We start from the raw sequence: 15,968 nt of genomic DNA, 5'->3' as shown, positions 1-15,968 counted from the left end.
ACAAAATAAAATTCAAAATTGAAATTATGTCTTAACTATACAATATGTATAAGAAAAGTCCAACTCCGTACTGCTAACCGTTTTTAATAAAATTGCTCCTAGAATTGTTAAGAAGAGTTAAAAGTTAAAAGTTTCTCCATATGCTTTCCCGTGCATTTTTTTAAATATCATCCTTCGACTTCTTCTTCTTCATGCAACCTTTAACCGCCACATTGGCGAGTTCACCTCAGCATCCCCCGTTCATCACCTGTTCATCTGACATAAGTTGTCTGGCGGCAACAAACACACGCGGCGCGACAGTGGCGACGCGATGCTATCGCTTGGCGACTGCGATTCTGTCGCCGATGGTATGGAAGCGTAATTGAAACATTACCTGCAGCGACCCAAGGATAGAATCGCCGCGACTAGTTGTCGCCGTCGCGGCGATGAAATCGCTTAGGTCTGGGGGAGCCTTAAAAAAGGTCGTGAGTACTCATTTGTGAATGTGATGTTGTCCTTGCGCAAGTGACTTCGAGAGCCCGCTACTGAAGGTTGTACCGGTCAGCGCAGCATGATACCGAGAAATAGGAAAGCACACGATACTGAAGCATGACCAAAAACACGCACGTTGACCAACTAGATGATAGGTTAAGAATGGGAAAGGTAGAAGCAAGTATAAATAGACAATAGACACTAAAGTATATTATAGCTCGCCACGCCTAAGGGGCAAGCCGGAGTAAACGCAACGAGCGATGCGACGCGACGCGACACACGTAAAAGAATAACAATCATTATCAACAGGCTGTCAAATTGCACTGTTGCGCCGCGTCGCATTGCACGTTGCGTTTACTCTGGCTTGCCCCTAAAGTTAGAATCCTAGGATGTGTAGAATAAATTAAGTTGGAATGAAATGAAATGAAATGAGCTTGATTGTACGACATGGGGAATCTACGTTTTAGAATTGTCTTATGTCTTATGAGGAGAAGTTAAACTAGTTGAATGAATTTTTGGGTCACACGGAATTTCGGTAGTTCAATTAAGTAGGCTCCGGAACCAACTGGAGTAGGTACTGCCGAATCGAATACTAGTCAGAGGAGGAAACTTCTCATCATCGAAAAATTCTCCACTGGTCCACTGGGTGTTATGAGTACTGTCAGTTGTCTCATGATACCTGTCTCATGCTAGGTGTTAAGTGTTCAGTCTTTATGACCTCTGGTCGAAGACGATGTTCCTGTCTTTTTGCCTTTCTCGTATACTAAGTATACGTAAAGGCTATACTCTAAAACTAATATACTAATAAATTCGCCACATTCTAATCTCTTTTCAATCGTTAAATATTTTTCAATTTTTCTGTGGACCATAATGAGTGTCTTACATGTTAATTCGTTGGTTTGGTATTATGCAATGATATGACCTCTAGAATCATATAAATGCCATATAAATGCTATTTTTCAATAATTTTTTTTGATAGACAATATATGGTTTTTAAATGAAGATATGCGTTTTCAAAACTCTGATATATTTACACCTTTCAAATATTGTATTTCTTTGGAATAGCTGTCCACCAAATAATGTCTACCAAAAACTATAAACCAGGCCGGTCATTCCAAACAAAATACGAGAGCCGTTTAATTTAGAACAAACCTGACATATTCCATAACATACATGTTAGGTAAACTACCAACATGTAAACCAAATGCAAATATAGGTAAAAGAATACATATAATTGTTTTGAACAGAATTGGAAACTGTAATTTAATCTCCAGGTCTCCAGTAGCCTTGCGAGCAAAGGAGTAGGTTTGCCAATCCGGAGATGGCGAGTTCGATTCTCGGTCCGGTCTAGGATGCTTTCGGGTTGGAAAACTTTCTCGACTCCCTGGGCATAGTGTATCCATTGTACTTGCCACACAAGATACATACTCATGCAATGGCGGGCATAGAAAAGCTTTCAATTAATAACTGAGGAAATGCTAATAGAATGCTTAATTGAAAAGCCGGCCAAGTTCCAGCAGGAATGTAGAGCCATAGAGGAAGAAGAAGAAGAAGAATATAATCTAGCTAAAATTTGATTTACCCGTCTTTTATGATATCGCAACTACATGAGATGTTCGCAATATGGCGCATGTCAATTTTACGTCTATAAAATTCAAGACAACTGGGAATGATTGAAAGCATAATTCTATACTTCAAAACTCCATGGCAACCTAGCTTAGCTTATTTGTAAATTTATTCAAGCATTTTTCTTCTTGGTCACAAATTGGCATAAAATAGTCTCGTTTTAAAACATGATTACTTTCTGGTCCAAATTCCGGTCACTTGATTTTGATTTTCTTCCTTTTTCCGATAGGTTTGCGAACGTGTAGTATTCCCCAAGCTTGTTGACCATGAATTTTTACCTTTGGCGTGGATAGCGAAACGCTTGGTCAAATTATCCATCTCGATGCCCTTCTTACGGAGCCATGTGTCCAAAACTAACCAAAACAAACCAATACCTTCATGAGCTTCTGAATGCTAACACTTTGAAACTTGATAACTTATTTTCGATACAGTCCTTATATATGTTCTTATATCTAAATTTTAAAATAATATTTTATAATGTCCATACTATTAGTTTCCTCATTGTTGTCTGATATAATGAAATTCAACACTTTCCTTAACGACACTACAAAATAATGAGCAGATGGTTGACCATACGTGACCTTTGCACCCTTTCTATAGAGCAATCACGACAAAACGGAAGCTGTGCACTTAATAGGGACGCCCATACGTGTGGTTGCTAACCATATTGGCATGTTTCATCGTTTGACGCTATTTATATCATATTTTTAGTGAAACGTGATCATATTGCGATGCATGGAAGCGAAAAACAAGGGAAAAAATAATTGTTGAAATGGGTATAGGGTAACTGTACCACTTGGTGGAGGAGGCACCAACAGTGGAGGTAGTAAGGTTTGAATTAGATTTATCGTTATTACATATTCACTTTACAATGGTTTCAGTTGATGCGTTGTGTTGTAAATATGATGTTAAATCCAACTTATCCTAAGATTTCGCTATAAAAATAATGGAAAACAATTTTCTTTAATACAATTGTCTCCATTGTACCTATAGTGGAACAACTGTACCAATAGTGGCGAGTTTCATAATCAGGAGGAAACAGTCGGTATCCAGTAGCCTTGCGAGCAAAGGCGTAGAACTGCCAATCCGGAGATGGCGAGTTCGATTCTTGGTCCGGTCTAGGATGTTTTCAGGTTGAAAACATTCTCGACACCCTGGGCATAGTGTATCCATTGTACTTGTCACACAAGATACATACTCATGCAAAAATGTATATAAGAAAGGTAAAAATAGCACTGATAGGTAAATATATTCCATAATTCGCATTCATTTATATTTATATGCAAGTTTCGCCGTTGCACGCCTTGAACTAACTTTCAAATCTATTTTCATACATTTCAAAATGGTATGAATTACCGCACAGTTGGTGCAAAATTAACTCTTTTTGATACCCTACAATGATTGATTACATATAAATCATTTAATATGGTTTTACAGTAATGTAAACTTGAACTTTCGAATATACTTTTCCACTTCCCCCAGTGTACTTTATATGGATCATGGAATTTATGACACAATCGTTTAATGAATCCAAACATACTATTAGTTCTATTTATAATCGTGTTCTAAAGGTCAACAAAAGTAAGTTCTGAGTCCAAGATTATTCTTAAATTCCTGATTCAATCACTCTTTTCTGTGTTGTTGTTATCTAGAGTAATAACGATATTCGGATTATTAATTTTTCTACTGAAAGCAATAGAGCAACTTTTAGGGGAGGGGGTCTAAGATTTTGTGACAGTACATTTACTAGGTATACAAAAAAAGCGTGACATAGGGGAAAGGCGGGGTGGGGTCTAGAAATCTCAAAAAGTAGTGGACATTATAATTGAATCGCTCCTAAGTCGTTGATAAATATATTGAATAGTAGAGGACCTAGGTGCGATCACGTGCACTGCCCACACGAAGGGAGACCGACGACGAGAAAGAAGCGTTCTATGCACAACTGGAGCAGACATACGATGGATACCCACTGCGGGACGTCAAAATCGTTATCTGCGACATGAACGCTCATGTAGGAAGGGAAGAAATGTATAAACCGGTCATCGGACTGGATAGTCGGCATACCGTATCGAACGATAACTGCCTACGATGTATAAACTTTGCAGCCTCCCGCGGAATGGTAGCCCGAAGCACTTTCTTCCCCCGCAAGAATATCAACAAAACCACAAGTAAATCACCTAATCAAAAAACGGAAAACTAAATCGACCACTTTCTTATCAACGGTAAACTTCTCCGACATCACGAACGTACGCACTTACCGCAGTGCGAATATTGAATCCGACCACTACCTCGTTGCAGTATGTCTGCGCTCAAAAATCTCGACGGTGTACAACACCCGTCGGAGTCGTCCGCCGCGGTTAAACATTGGGCGGCTACAGGACGGTAGACTAGCCCAATACTAAGTGCAACAGCTGGAAGTGGCACTCTTGTAGATGGCTGGAGAGATATTCGATCCGCCATTGGAAGCATCGCAACCACTGCATTAGGCACGATGCCCTCGGATCAGAGAAACGACTGCTATGACGGCGAATGCAAACAGCTAGTTTAGTAGAAGAATGCAGCATGGGCGAGATTGCTGCAACACCGCACAAGGGCGAACGAGGCACGATACAAACGGCCGCGGTACAGACAAAACTCGATTTTCGGAGGGAAAAGCGCCAGCAGGAAGATCGAGACCGTGAAGAGACGGAGCAACTGTACCGCGCTAATAACGCACGAAAGTTCTATGAGAAGTTAAACCGTTCAAGTAAGGGCCACGTGTCACAGCCCGATATGTGTTACAAACGAGCGTGAGGTGATCTGAATGGCGATGTGGCAGACAACGGTGGCGGTATGGTAATGAACCTAGGATCACGCGCGCAGGACATACGACTTCCTGCTCCGAATATCCAGGAAATCCAGAAGGAGATCGGCCAGCTGAAAAACAACAAAGCCCCCAGCTATCAGCAGAGCTTTTTAAACACGGTGGTGAGCCACTGGCTAGAGCGCTGCACTGGGTAATTATCAAGGTTTGGGAGGATGAGGTTCTGCCGCAGGAGTGTTATGCCGCCGACTAACACCAATTGCAAGATAGTTTGTGGGGCAGTACCAGGCGGGTTTTATGGGTGAACGCTCTACCACAGATCAGGTGTTCACCGTACGTCAGGTATTGCAGAAATGCCGCGAATACAACGTGCCCACACATAATCTATTTATCGACTTAAAAGCCGCATATGATACAATCGATCGGGATCAGCTATGGCAACTAATGCACGAAAACGATTTTCCGAATAAACTGAAACGGTTGATCAAGGCGACGATGGATCGAGTAATGTGCGTATTTTGAGTTTCAGGGGCATTCTCGAGTCCCTTCGAAACGCTCAGAGGGTTACGGAAAGGTGATGGTCTTTCATGTCTGCTATTCAACATCACTTTGGAGAGAGTAATTCAAAGGTCGCGCGGTAAGACGCGGTAAGAAGAACATCGCGCGGCTACAAACCAAGACCATGCTGAGGGTGGCTGGGTTCGATTCCCGGTGCCGGTCTAGGCAATTTTCGGGTTGGAAATTGTCTCGTCTTCCCTGGGCATAAAAGTATCATCGTGTTAGCCTCATGATATACGAATGCAAAAATGGTAACTTGGATAGGAAGAGGCTCAAGAGATGACAACTTAAGCCACCCACCACGAGTTTGTTTTGGTGGTGACGTAATCGAGGTGGTTGAAGAAATCGTGTAGGGTAAAACACCCAGAAATCACCCTCCCCCCAGTTTTCGCCCACCTATTTTAAAACCTTCATTTCTCGAAATTTAGTTGTTGGAAACAGTAAAAGTTCAGGTTTTTTCATGATTGATTGATGCTTGTATGGGAAAACTTTAACTGTAACTGTTTTAAACAACTAGTTTACGAGAAACAAAGATTTTAAAATAGGTGGGCGAAAACTGGGGGGAGGGCGATTTCTGGGTTCCTTACCCTACTTGGGCTCACTGATGACCTCTGATAACGATACCAGCAGAGAAACTCGGAGGCGCATCATAGCAGGAAATCGTACGTACTTTGGACTCCGGAAAATGCTCCGATCGAATAGAGTTCGCTGCCGTACAAAACAGACTATCTACAAAACGCTTATTAGACCGGTAGTTCTCTACGGACACGAGACCTGGACGATGCTCGCGGGAGAACCAGTGCGACTGGGAGCTTTCGAATAGAAAGTGCTGCGTACCATCTATGGTGGGGTGCAGATGGCGGACGGTACGTGGAGGAGGCAAATGAACCACGAGTTGCATCAGCTGTTGGGAGAACCATCCATCGTTCATACCGCGAAAATCGGAAGACTGTGGTGGGCCGGGCACATAGCCAGAATGTCGGACAGTAATCCGATGAAAATGGTTCTCGACAACGATTCGACGGGAACAAGAAGGAGAGGTGCACAGGTAGATCGGGTAAGGTAGATCGATCAGGAGGAGGACGATTTGCGGACCATCCACAGACTGCGTGGTTGGCGACGTGCAGCCATGGACCAAGCGGAATGGAGAAGACTCTTGTGTACTGCACAAGCGACTCCGGCCTTAGTCTGGTAGGTAATAAATTTAATAAATAAATAGGTGCGATCCCTGTGGAACTCTAGAGGGGGCAAAGAATATTTTTGCAATTCCTGATCATAACCTGGTTTACAGTTGATTTTTGAGTGATGAAACGGCCTACTTTTCCATACCAACGAATTGGTTCCTTCATGAACATTATGCAACTCAAATGAGTTGCATAAAATCCATTCTAGCACTCATTTGGGTACTACAGTCGCCTCTCCACATCTGAATATTGAAGGGACCATCGAGATAGGGAGAGATCGAGGAATGGAAGGAAAATTGAAATGGGTAGGGGAACTGTACCGGTTTTGGCCATGTTCCTAATTTGGCTAATTTTGCGAATAACTCCTAAAATAAAGCGATTCAGGAGGGTTTTATTAGTTCTAACAAGAGATATATCTCTCACGCTTCTACGCTGCTTTTAACTGATCGATTGTTTTGGATAAATATGTATTTTTCAGGGTTGGCCAAATTAGGCACTAAGGTGGCCAAAACCGGTGCACTTCCCCTACTAGATCTAAAAAAAGCTCGTTGCTATGAAAAACGACAACAAAACAAATGTCGTTTCCTGTTGTTGATGCGTTTATTGTCCCAAGATGGTCTAGTAGCCTAAAATTTTGAACATATCGACATAAGGAGAGTGATTCCTGAACAAAATATGATCAGAGAGATAGAGATAGAGATATATCGAGATAGGAAGGTTATCGAGATGTAGAAAGCCGAAATGTATGTAGATTGAAGGGACTGAAGAAACCATCGACATAGGGAGAGTTGTCGAGATATAGAACATCGAGATGTAGAGAGTGGACTGTATAATGAAAAACCAACATCAAAACATTAGTTACATGACTACATTTTGCTGCATTAGCTTGGGTAAGTGCTCAAATAGTGTATTCTCTGGGTCGTGTAATAAATTGAACAGTTTGATAGACGAACATCAGAATTTTCTAAAGGCAAGTTCATCTATCGCTTCAAAGCCTCTCGAGCTATGTAATTTAGCACGAAAGCATGGAATATGATTGTTCTCTGCAGCAACATGATTTATTGGTAAGAATGATCACGTGAAGTAAATTAGTCTGTACCATTTTGGTACAGATTTATCATATTAAAGCCCATATTTTGTCATTGTCATTGTCATTGTCATCAAAAAATAGCGTCTGCAACTCGTTGCAAAACTCGATTTTTTCAGCACTCGTAGTATTTATCCAACTCGGCAAGCCTCGTTAGATGAACGTACAACTTGTGCGGAAAAAATCATCTTTCTGCAGCTACAAACTACTATTTCCGTTGAATTTCACTAATAAATCGTGATCAGTCAAATATGATTCAACCCATATACAGCGCTCTGGATGGAATCCCATCTTTTTTTTAATTTAAAAAGAAGTAAAGATAGTGTTACATATCGAATGCTTGATCGTACCTTGCCCCTTGAAGAAACCGTGTTGAGTAGATATATTTCTGTTTTCAGTTTGAGAATAAAATCTATTTGCGACAGCTCCAAAAAAATTTGGAGTAGAAGATAAAAGGGCTTAACCACTATCCTTACAAACATTTAATTTTAAACCAGGCTTAAAAATAGGTGTCAAATAGGATCTTTTCCATAACTTAGGAAAGCCTCCGCTCTCAAGACTCATATTATATAACCAAAACAATGGATGAGATCGACGCTTTTAGATATTGATGGTGTCATATGCGTCAAAGACAAAGTACATGCTTATGGGCGGAACCGAGCGCGACAGGGCCCGCCTGGGAAGCAGTGTTACGATAGACGGGGATACCTTCGAGGTGGTTGAGGAATTCGTCTACCTCGGATCCTTGCTAACGGCTGACAACAACGTTAGTCGTGAAATACGAAGGCGCATCATCTGTGGAAGTCGGGCCTACTACGGGCTCCAGAAGAAACTGCGGTCGAAAAATATTCGCCACCGCACCAAATGTGTCATGTACAAGACGCTTATAAGACCGGTTGTCCTCTACGGACATGAAACATGGACAATGCTCGAGGAGGACTTGCAAGCACTCGGAGTATTCGAGAGACGGGTGCTTAGGACCATCTTTGGCGGTGTGCAAGAAGACGGTGTGTGGCGGCGAAGAATGAACCATGAGCTCGCCCAACTCTACGGCGAACCCAGTATCCAGAAGGTAGCTAAAGCCGGAAGGGTACGATGGGCAGGACATGTTGCAAGAATGCCGGACAGCAACCCTGCAAAGATGGTGTTCGCTTCCGATCCGGCAGGTACGAGACGGCGTGGAGCGCAGCGAGCGAGATGGGCAGACCAGGTGCAAAACGACTTGGCGAGCGTGGGGCGTATCCGAGGATGGAGAGATGCGGCCTCGAACCGTGCATTGTGGCGTCAAATTGTTGATTCAGTGTTATCTGTTTAGATGTTAACTAAATAAATGAATGAATGAATGAAAGGTGTCATATGCTTACTAACTATCACGGTCTGTGATATTCTTTCCGAAGCTAAATTAGTTTAGGTGATCCCTTACATTTTGTTTGTTATGCACAAGTAGCAAAACGATAGTGACCTACGATACACCACGCGTCTCCATATGAAGTACCTAAGCATTCGGGGTATGATTATAGAAAATTAATTGCATGGCTATTTAAAAAATAGAAATTTGTTGGTACGATACACCGATGAACGAAAAATGTAATGTATGCAAAATTAAAATTTAATTAGCATATCAATCGATGAGCGCAATAATTAAATTTTATCCACTCATGCCCGTTCTACTGCTGCTATATAAGCGCCAGTCACCCATATTTCCGCCAGTCGTCGATAATGCTGCACAGCTGGACGACGTAGATATCTATGTGGGGAAGGGAATATCGTCATAAATGCATCCCATAATCTTCTTTGACGTTCTACTAATCAAGATAAGCTACGTGTCACATAGATATTCTACTCAGCACTTATCTCAACTTATCTTTTTCCAACCTTGGAGGTAGTGCAAAATGGCACAAAACGTCGGGTAAACTAGCACTTCTGCATAAGAAATAAATTAAATCCGTCGTATATGTATGAATAATAACTTACAATTATGCTGGCAGGACAGGCAATAATTGAGTTTCGATAATAATAATCAACCGATTTCTCACAATCTTCTAATCTTACAATTTTTTTTTTCGCGGGTGCGTTTGAGACATCGCTTCCCAACACATCGGCATCAGTGCGGTGAAGCGGACGTTTTTTCGGATATGTGGCACCATACGATTTTTGCCATTTCTGCAAACGGAAGATTGATTATCCAGCTGCCATCTAATAATTCAATTCGATTTGTTTGGATGCACTCATCGACTAATGGTGTTTAATGTTCCACGCGTGGTATTCCGAATCGTGATACTTGATGTCCGGTGACCCGGGCCGGTTGTCAGCTTTAATTAGTGCTTTTTTGGTTAGTACTCACACATCAATTGATTGCTCTCTTTGGTTACTTTTATTATTCTTGTATTTTTATGACTTCTTGGTGTACGTCCTTTACACGTTAAGATATAAAATTCGAAAACTTCTCTCTCAAAATATCATAGCTCATGAAATATTAGCAGAGCATAGTCTGCTAAATAGAATCCAACGACAGTTGTGAAAGTAGTGGAAATATCGCTAGAATATATCCATCCTCGGATCAGGAAAAATCTTTTATTATGCGTTTTTTGCGATGTGATCGGCTGCAAAGGAGCTTACTCCATGCAAAACAACAACAAAATCGAACCCAGCCACTCTCAGCATGGTCTTGCTTTGTAGCCGCGCGTCTTGCCGCACGGCTAAGGAGGACATTTGAACTACTGGACCGATTTTTAAGGTGTTCTAATGAAATAAATTCTCAAGAGCGCTACTTTGGTGGCAAAATACGAAACCATAAAACTCAAGTTGATTTTTCATGGCTAATTCGCAGAACAATTTCATTTTAGCAGTTTCTAAGTGAGGGTCTCCAATGACGACATGCTTAAATTTCTTTAATTGATCTTTAAATTTTACTAATATATTAAAAAAATAGAGATCTTCCACAACCTGCTCACAATATATATTTTTTTTAATGTAAGTTTAAGTCTTCATAGCACCATACAACCATGGTGAATAACCATGTGATTCCATGAACATTGATAATCGGTCCAGTAGTTAAAAAATTAGGTTTAATTTTTTTCCAAAACGCAGATTTTTTTGACCACCCTGGATCGAAATCAGTGTATCGGATAAAATAAAAATGTGAATTTATTTATTTTCGAAAAATAAAGATTCTACCAAATAATGAGAAAATCAGAGATATGATATATGTGTTTCCCAACGAATAGCTGATTTTTCATACATTAAATATGATTATCAAGCAAAAGTGGACAAAGATGGACAAATGAAATATCATGGATTTGATGGGCCTGAATGTATACTTTCAGAATACGATTGAAATTTTTGCTAATATTTGCTACTAGCTGCAATAGAATGTTCAGAGAAATATTACTTTTTCATGAAAAAAATGCTTTTAATATGCTTGAAAATGAAGCTATCAACCATCTTATGTAACCAAAAGCTTTGCGCAGTGGCGATATCGTAACCAATGAGGTACAACCGAGGTGCGATTATTGCTAGTTGAAAACTTATGTAACCAAAAGATGCGCTATCCAAAGACCGTGAAACGAAGCTAAGAAAGTTTTTGAAATTATTTTGAATTGATGAAAGTGGAAGCTAAAAACTATTTTTTTCGGGACCACCCTATCTAAATTTAGTAATTTTGTCATAAAACATTACCTATATGAGATAAAATAAATGTTTATTAAGCAAAAATGCTTAGAATTCTCTACAATTTTGTAGAAAAATATGATCTCCTAACTCAAAAGATTAAAAAATACATTGCCAAAAAAAAATCACAAAGGAGGCACCCTAATGGCAACTTACACCTAAAATAGATCTTTTCTTGTAGATCATTTCTTCTGAAGACGTCAAAACTTTAGCACTGATGGTTTCCGAGTTATAGATTTATGTCGTGAAATTTGACGAATCCGACCATTATTGTGCAATACAGGGACGAGAATTCACTTTGACGCTCTACTGCCATCTGGCGGAGACGGACGTTTCATTTTCCAGAAAATCATTTCGCTTAAAAGCGTTCAAAATGAATTTGGGGGCACTTCATTGTTTACACACGTAAGAATTTCCATTGTTCTATGCGAAGAACGTCAACGATTGAAATGGATGATTCAACTAAGCCATGAGTTTTTCGGTACTGAGTTGGGTGCATTTCAACTCACAATTCATTTGAATTGTCCATGAGTTTTGAGATTTTAAGTATTTTACAACACTGTGTAGCAAGCAAGTACAAGTACTGTGTAGTAAAAGCAAGCTATTTAAAAAAATCCTTTGGCTGTATGGAAAATCAGATCCCTATATTTTAAGCATTTTTTCAAGATTGAGAATTGAAAAAATACTTCCTAAATTTTACTGTTTTAACTTTCTTTAGAAGGTCGCAATCATTCAGTGAAATGGTTTTGTCAAATTTTTACCTCACTATAAGGACTACATCATCTGCAAAGCCTACAACCTCGAAACTTGTTTCCTCTAAGTTTCCTAAAAGATCAACTTTGGAGCTCTAGATCTCAATTGCTTGTAAACAGATTTAGCTGAAAATTTGATTAAAACTCAGATACAACTTGAATTACACCATATCCAACTTTCGACCATCTGGTTTCGAGATGGGCAAAACGGATCACTTTGATGAACGATCCCTAGAACAAAATGCAAGGAGAATGCAAAATAATGGAGCGTTAGTCATTCAGGCTCACACTTTTGAACCGTATTGACAATATCTTCACCCTTTCTTGTTTACAAGCGTATGGAGAACAAACAATGAAGTTTTCATTTTGTCATTTACTTACAAATGGTCAAATAATTTGCTGAACTAGTGAACCGGTTTTTTTAAATGATCCACGAATCATTCACTCACTCCAGAGATCCGGATCATTCTAATGGTTCCAGATCTGAAGGCCCATCTCTTCACAGGGCAAAACAATATTGCGGTAAAACCAAAATTTTTTTGACTTAAATTGATTTTTAAATATCTCGAAAACTACCACTCTCTGAGGAAAGGTACCTACAGCCAACTTTTCGTATTGTCAAAATACGCATTTTTGCTGAATTAAAAAAATCGCAGGAAAAAAATGTTGGTTCCACCGTAATATTTTAGAACCCTGTGAGCTGTGAATCAATATAGTCGAAATTTATTATTTATTTATTTATTTAGCTTACAACTACACAATAACAATTTGACGCCACAATACACGGTTCGAGGCCACATCTCTGCATCCTCCATTGTGCCACACGCTCGCTATGTCGTTTTGTACCTTGTCAGCCCACCTCGCTCGCTGCGATCCATGCCTTATTGTACATGCCGTGTCGGAAGCGAAAATCATCTTTGTAGGGTTGCTGACCGCCACTCTAGCAACATGATATGCCCATCGAACATTTCCGGCTTTAGCTACCTTCTGGATACTGGGTTCGCCGTAGAGCTGGATGAGCTCGTGATTCATCCTTCGCTGCCTCACACCGTCTTCTTGTACACCGTCAAAGACTCCACTAAGCACCCCACCTTTTGCTCCGTTTGGATGGAGCCAATGCGAATTTGGTGGATCTGCTGAACCCTCTGACCTCTGATTGATTAGAGCTCTGTGTAAAGGTGAGATTCAGAAATGCCAAACGCAATGAAATCAGATCTCTGTACAAAAACGAATTAGGAACTCATAAGAAGAAGCAAAAATATGTTTGAACTTCAGTACCGATGCCATCCCACTTATTGTTGAGCCAAAACTGATTGAGGGGGGCGCCTTTAAGAGTAAGCCATTTTTCGAAGGGTATAAATAGCGGTAACTAGGCCTTACTTTAAATTTGAGAAATATCTGAATAAAAAACGACTAGGCTAGATGTACCAGTTGTGGCTATAGCACCAGTTGTCGCACTAGTGCTTTATATGCCAAATGGCCAATCAAATAACCGCAAACCAAGTTCATATCGATAAAGCATATTCATATGATACGATAACACCTTTGATTTCCTCCGAAACAAGCAAAGCATAATTGTAAAAATTGATTTTGCCTAATTTTTGACGTCCTTTGCACCAGTTGTCGCACTAGTGGTCCCAATTTGGCCAGTCCCATAAGAAAACAATGGGATTTGCCAAATAAGGAACCAAAATTAGGAATAGTGCCACAACTGGTGCATGCGTTCCTATTATGGATTAATCAATTTTGAGGATAATAACAAATGTTATTGAGGTTTTCACAGCTGTTCTAAGGAGCAGGAAGTAAAACCTTTCGCTTGGTATATAAAGTCCACCCACATGCCTCTTACTTATTTTTTTAAAAATAGTTGTTCTTATGTATGGCGACAATTGGTACACCCACCTTACTTCATTTCTTATCAATAGAAATGAAGCAGAGAGACATGCACTAAACAAATGACACGGGTATGCTACAAAAGTTCAATGAAATGGACGCAGTGGTTCACACCGAACAAAAAAAAACATAACAAAAAAAGCACCCGTCTCTTGAACACTTCGAGTGCTTGCAAGTCCTTCTCAAGCGTAATCCAAGTTTCATTTCCGTAGAGGACTACCGGTCTTGTGAGCGTTTTTACATGACACATTTGGTGCAGATGTGAATCTTTTTTGACCGCAGTTACTTCTGGAGTCGGTAGACTTCCGCAGATGATGCGGCTTCGTATTTCACGACTAACATTGTTATCAGCCGTTAGCAAGGATCCAAGGTAGGCGAATTCATCGACCACCTCGAAAGTATTCCCGGCTATCGTAAAACAGCTTCTCAGGCGGGCCCTGTTGCGCTCGGTTCCGTCCACTAGCGTCTACTTTGTCTTCGATGCATTCACATTTTTCAGATTTTTCACTTCTTTTTATAACTTGTTTTCGTTTAATTTAATCCATCCGGAATGCGACCTCCGTTATACGATTGAAAACCATTAATTTAATACATACCTATATATTAATATTTTAAAATTAATTTTCTTGCTCTGGAAAATCTGGCTGACCTGCTGTGGCTCCTCGTTTATGTTAAATCGCATACTAATTTGGTACTTTTTCTAACTGATCGCATGTTCCCTTCCTGCTAAGCTGCTAAGCATTAAATAAGATGACATTATACTCAAGACGGCTAAGACGCATCGTCAATACCGGCCTCTTCCGACTATCCTTTGTGACGTATGTACTTCGTGGCGGCTTCTTGCTTGCAGGAATAAGCACCGAACCGACCATGTTCTCCGGCAGCAGCTCTTTTAGATGTAGGTAACTTGAATTTTTTGGTGATCTGTGTGGATAATAAAAACCTTATTCACTGGTTGCAGATTTCGAAAAATAAAAGCTCTTACCTGAAGTGTTATGAAGTCTTCGTTCTTCGATGTCGTTAAGACGATTTAGTTGCACAGCGAAAGCTAACAACAGCTAACAACTAGTTGTTACTGTGGTATTTCGTGCTGCGACGATGACTATTGTCAGCCCTGGTCTGGTAAGCTTCCCAGAAAATCTGTTCTCGTTCATAATTTTCCATAGCTCTACGCGGTCTATACTGTCGTATGCCGCCTTGAAATCCCTGGTATTTGTAATATTGGGATTTTCGGAAGAACCTGTGATAAACCGTATAAAAGACACTAGGTCACAACTGATAGTTAGGTTATCTTTTTTTACATATAGCCTTAGCCTACTACTCTATTAGGAATTAGGATACTACAGTATTCACGACATTTTTGAAGGATTTACTGTATAGTAAAGATCTGGTCCGGTTTCGAGCAGCCGTCAACGGAGTCGGCTAGATAACTTCCCACGAACTCGTTCACTATTGGTGACAGACGACGGAAGATGATATGGGATATCACTTTGTAGGTGATCGCTAGAAAGTTCTCACACTCCAGCTTGTCGCCTTTCTTGTAGATGGGGTATATGACCCCTTCTTTCCACTCCTCCGGAAGCAATTCAGTTTCCCAGATTATGACTAAATATCAGTTTGTGCAGGCAAGTGGTCAGCTTTTCTAAGCCCATATTGATGAGCTCAGCTCCGATACCATCCTTACCAGCTGCTTTATTGGTCTTTAGCTGTTGGATGGCATCCTTAACTTCCCTCAAGGTGGAAGCTGGTTTGCTTCCATCGTTCGCCGAACTGACATTGTCATCTTCTCCGTTACCTTGAATGTCTGTACTCTTAGCGAAACACTTAATCTCGTAGCGCTGCTTCCACCTTTCGATCACCACACTTTCGTCCGTCAAGATACTACCATCCGAAGCCTTTGCGGGACGCGTTGAGCTTCTGATAGA

General features: G+C 40.5%; 1 non-coding gene and 1 pseudogene across 1 annotated transcript; one reads left to right on the top strand and one right to left on the bottom strand.

Moving 5' to 3' along the window:
* Positions 1 to 15,968, bottom strand: part of LOC134204603 (uncharacterized) — a 204,653-nt pseudogene that overhangs the window by 123,574 nt on the left and 65,111 nt on the right.
* Positions 11,188 to 11,331, top strand: LOC134204604 (U4 spliceosomal RNA). Its single transcript, XR_009977902.1, has one exon. It is a non-coding gene; the product is annotated as a U4 spliceosomal RNA (small nuclear RNA).

The sequence above is a fragment of the Armigeres subalbatus genome, unplaced genomic scaffold, assembly GCF_024139115.2.
Source record: "Armigeres subalbatus isolate Guangzhou_Male unplaced genomic scaffold, GZ_Asu_2 Contig739, whole genome shotgun sequence".
Taxonomy (NCBI): Eukaryota; Metazoa; Arthropoda; class Insecta; order Diptera; family Culicidae; genus Armigeres; species Armigeres subalbatus.
Note: the sequence above shows the minus strand (reverse complement) of the source record. Positions and strands in the feature narration are given on the sequence as shown.